Source organism: Passer montanus, unplaced genomic scaffold, assembly GCF_014805655.1.
Source record: "Passer montanus isolate IOZ18808 unplaced genomic scaffold, ASM1480565v1 scaffold13, whole genome shotgun sequence".
NCBI lineage: Eukaryota > Metazoa > Chordata > Aves > Passeriformes > Passeridae > Passer > Passer montanus.
In genome coordinates, this window is record NW_024359832.1 from 14,186,623 (window position 1) to 14,191,834 (window position 5,212).

The following is a 5,212-nucleotide window of genomic DNA, read 5'->3' on the forward strand; positions in this document are numbered from 1 at the left end:
GATTACCCATTTATGTGAATAATAAAAATCTCTTACGCAGATAGAGAAAGTAGGGTAAAACTTTATAATGGGGCATATATTCTCTAGCACAGATAATGACTGAAGGCCTTGGACTTTGAAGAAATGTCAATTCATCAAGGTTTTGTCTTTTTTTTTTTTTTCCAAGCTCTCCATTTTGGAGATTTCATGGAAATAATTGAGTTTTCTACTATTGGACCAAGAGTCTTATATATGCATGACTTTAAAGAAAGAGATTATTAAATATCTCAGCATTTAATATCTAGATAATTTCATCCAATAAAATCCTGTGCAGCAAGTAATTTAAATCGGTACCCTATTTATGGCAGACAAAACTGCTCACTACCATCTGCTTCGTGGTTTTAATAGATGAAGTGTTAACTGCATGTTGCATAAAATTCATTGCGACTAGGTTAATTAAATGGCTGTGCTTCACTTCCTGCACTCTGGTAATAAGATGACAACCTCATCTGAATTTATTAACCCTTGCCACTTTCAGTACTGTTATCACCCATTCAACCACCTTTGGTCAACAAAAATGAAATAAATCACAATAACAGGAGACATAACCATATTGGCTAACAAAATAGATATTGATTAGCATCTTCTAAAGCAAATATGTCAATCTAGTCTGATTTTATTTTTGAGAAGGTCATTGAAATCTGCTGGAGTATCAGTAGAGTGAGTAAATGATGATGCAGTAGGTTATTGGAAAACAGTGCAAATCTAATCTTGGTGCTAAACAGCCTAAATGACAGCTTCACTATGGGAAGCTGGAGAGGCCTTTAGAGTCTTCAGCTTTCTATTTGAGCAAGCAGACATTAAATATCCTGCTGCAGCCTAGGCCCTTAGAGAGGGCTGAAAGCCAGACCTCTGGGTGTCACTCCGGTCAGAGCCATTTCTATCCCTTTCAAAGAGGGAGCATGAGGTAAAACTGATTAATCTACATCTGTGCCCTGGCCACCCCAGCAGTCTGTCAAACCTTAGCTACAGCAGATGCAAAGATTCTTCTTAGCTGTGGCCAACAGAAACTATCTGCAGGTGGGACTGGGCTGGTGCATGGTGAGGAGGGACCTGACAGAGGCATCTCCAGGCACCAGTTCCTGGAGCCAGCCTCTTCTCCACCACTTACACTCTTCAGATATTTAGAAAAGTTAATTTCAGGCAAATACACAAAAAACAGTCTAGTTTGCTCTACTGAGATTAACCAGGCAAGATCAAGACCATGCATCAAAGCCGTAGTAATTTTTGCCCTTCAGATACAGGCATTGACGGCTTTTTGGAGGACTTCCAGACATTCCCACTGTAGGTTTCCCTCTCTGCCTTGCTCTCACCTGGCTATCACTTCTGGAAACAGCTCCTGTGTCATGTTCAGCCCCCTGGTCTAAGTAGGCTGCAGACATTGCCTGTGAGGGTGTTTTTATGTGGCCTAGTGAGGAAAGTCATGTGGCTGCCTCCTTCTATGCACCAAAGTGGTGGAATGAAATCCAGCTCCGGTTCACGAGTTCAGCTGCACCAAACCGGTTCAACCTGTCTTGGGTATTATAGTGCCAGCACTGGGCTTTGCCTTCCAGGGACATAGATAAGATTTGTTTTTTAAACACAAGAGGGAAGTTTTCATTTATGCTGAGGGTTGTAGTTAGAAATAAGTTCATAAGATGAATCAGAATTTATAACTGTTTACACACCAGAACAAAATATCTTACTCCACTTGTACTCAAGAGGCTGCCAGACTTCCCCCATTCTGTCCCCACACCCAGCTCCCAAACCTTGTCCCTGCCCCAGCCATGAAGAAAAATAGCAGAATAAAAGCAACTTGCCCCATACAGTCTCACCAGTGGTGGGGACCAGGAGACCATCAGATAACTGATTCATTTCTCAGATGATGGAAATCTTGGTCTGATGTCAGCAGGCAGTGCAACCAGATTTAACAAAAAGTCCCTGCCCAGACCAGGGTGCATTCAGTTCCCAGAGCAGACTGGAAGTAGAGCCATGGCAAAGTTCTGGTAGGCAGAGAGCAGGATGGATGGCATACCTGGAATTTAATGAAACTGTTATTGCAGCTATGAGCTACCTGTGACCAGGAATGGTGATGACATTGGTAACCATTGGATGCTGTCTCTGAATATTCAGTCTTCCAAACACTTTTTTTTGCCTGATTATTGTTATCAATGAATAAGTTATTAAAAATAGTGAAGGACAGCCTGTGTTTCAATCTTTTCCTTTCAATATTAATTTAGACCCCAATTTTTACCAGATTACCTTTAGAGACATGAAGTTCCCTGACAGTATTTATTGTAGTAAATGTTGTTTGATTTTGAATTCTGCTTAAAGAAGCTCTTATCTTGTACAAGGAAGTAACATTTCAGGCAACTACTATTCACGTGCTTTGAAGAACTCGGTCTAAAACAGCTGTAGGTCTCAGAAGCACTTTTTTCTCATGGGTCTCCCTGTAGAGTCTCTGTACACAGCATTTGAAATGTTGGCCAAATGCAACATGTTCTCAAGCAAAATGGGTAACTTAGAAAGATGGTGTCACGCTAACCCAAATTTAACCTTAAAAGGCTGAAGTTCAGTTCTTGGGGAAGGTCCATGCATAAGCTGAAGCTGCTGCAAGTCCTATTCCAAAAGCATATGTAGGAAATACCCTCTATAGGGCTTGTGGGATTCTCCTGCATGAGAGGTGGATGGTGTTCACCGTAGTTGTTTCCTCACACAATTGCAAGACACAGACAAAAATATCATGTTTGGCTCATCTATGGGTGCACTTTCTGAGTAGGGCAGGTATTGTGTACCTTCCCCAGTTAAACGTTAAAATCTCTTCACATTTTCAAAGTATTGAAATATCTTCCATCCCAGAGACAACAGTTCAGCAGGGAGCAGCTTACATCTTCAATGGGGTGTGGACAAAGGGCTTCTCTCGACAGTTCCACACACCACAACAGTCAAATTATAGTACCTCCTTATGTTGTTTTTTTCCCCCTCACACAAGACACAATATTCTAGATGATCTGTGTTTTGCATCTCCCAACACTGCTGGCAAGTTCAATACAGCAGGGTGAAAGTTTTTAGTGGAAAGAAAGCAGGAAACAAGATGCTCTATCTAAAGCCAGGAGCTAGACTTTGAACGTTCCTGCTGTAGAAACTAGAATTATGGGATTTGAACAGATCCAGGAGAACATGTGTACCCTATAAAGGTCTTGAATATATCTATCATGTCCTGGAGATAACAGGGCCTTTACTAAACTTTCCCCTTTGTAGCTTCATGTCCACAGGATGCACCCAGGGCAGGGAGATGAGATCATAGCCAGGCCCTCTGGCTGGGTAAGTGGAGAGCAGCTTCTCCCTTTGCTGTGCTGTATATTTGCCACAGAGTCAACAAATTTAGTGTACCAAGCTGTCTTAATTCTGATAGAAAGGAGTAAACAAAGGATCTTCTATTTCTGGAGCACAAGCATTGGTTGATCAGGGCTTTCATCAATATGTCAGTACACTGGTTCAAGTCCCTGGTCTGCACCAGGCATGCAGAAGATAGATAAAATTCCCATTAAGTGTTCATCTGTCCACAAGCTCTGGGTAAATTGCAACACCAGGGTGTCATGAACCTGAGGGTAAAGCAGATGGAAATAAAATGAAACACTGAACCTGTTAAAATGAGAGATGTGGAAAGAACATCCTGCCAATCCCCTCTTCCCTGCACGACCCAGCCAGCCAGCCCCAGTGCCTGCCTTCTGCAGTGATGCAGCAGCACTCAGCTGCACAAAGCCCTTTTGGTACAGAGGGTGAAATCTCATGGAATGTCTCCTGGTGAAAGATCAGTGATTACTGTGAGACATGAGTGAGGCACTGCAGATGCAATTTGTGGCCAGAACATTGACCTAGACCTCAGCTCTGTGATATTTTCTATTTAAAGAAAATAGAACAGCTTTACACACCACCCTCCCCTTGCCCACTGTGCTTGTAGGTGGATCACTCCTGCTTGTTCTTCAGGTCAGCTGGTGGCTCTCCTAGCTGCTACAAGCTCTGCCCTGTTCTTCTGTGCTACCTCAGAATCTCTCCTTGCCACTGCCTGGGTGGCAGCTCCCTGCTGTCTGCAGCCTTCTTTCCACCAGCGCGCTCAGTGGTTTGAAGGACAACCCAATCTTCTATTTATACTTAACACAAGATGGAGAAGTGTTTAGTACCTCTGTGAAACAAAAAACAACACAGCCTTAACTCCGGAATGGCCCAGCATCTTCAGAAGGCATACAAAATAGCCCTTGGCACCTGAGACTCTGTGCCAACAATTAATTGCTAATGAACGTGATGGCATATAAAAACCCTACCACTGACAAGAAAAATAAAACAAGACCAAACTGACTGTGGAAAACAAATCTTCAACTCTTCCAACATCACCAAAAATAGAAAGCTAGGGAATTGCCATTCACACCTACCACTGCTCTCCCTCTCCTCTTACAGCTGAGATGCTGTGATGGATTTAGAGCTCCCCAGGGATAATTTAGGAACACTGCCTAGAGGCATGGTTAATATGATGTTTAATGTCTTAATACATTGGATTTAATAGGAGATTTTCTGGATTAAAAACTAACAAAATAAAAGGTACTAACTGGTAATTTGGAAACCAGTGATGTAGTGATAGGACAACGGGATGATGGCTTTAGACTGAAAGAGGACATCTGGACAGCTTTAGATGAAATATTAGAATGAAATTCTTTACTGTGAGGACAGTCATACACTGGAACAGGCTGGCCAGAGAAGCTGTGGATGCCCCATCCCTGGAAGTGCTCAAGGCCAGGGTGGATGGGCCTTTGAGCAGCCTGGTCTCATGGAAGGTGAACATGCCCATGGCAAAGAGGTCAGACTGGATTTTCAATTCAAACCATTCTATGACGATTCTGTGATTTTAAGACAATCAGGCCAACACTGCCAGGGTCCCTGTCCCCTGCAGGAGCAGCCTGCTGTCCTACACAGCGGGTGGGATACCCACGGTGAGAGCAGTGCATGCTCAGTGCGAGCTCAAGCTCCCTTTTGCTGGACCCCCAGGGCAGCTGCTAAGTGCAGATCAGCATTCAGCAACATCAGCAACATCTGGGTACTAGAGTTCTGTCCCCACCCTGAAACACAGCTCAGGGCAAACCTGTGCCTGCCAAACCACCTTCAGCCAAAGACACAACCGAGAGCTGGGAGAACCTGC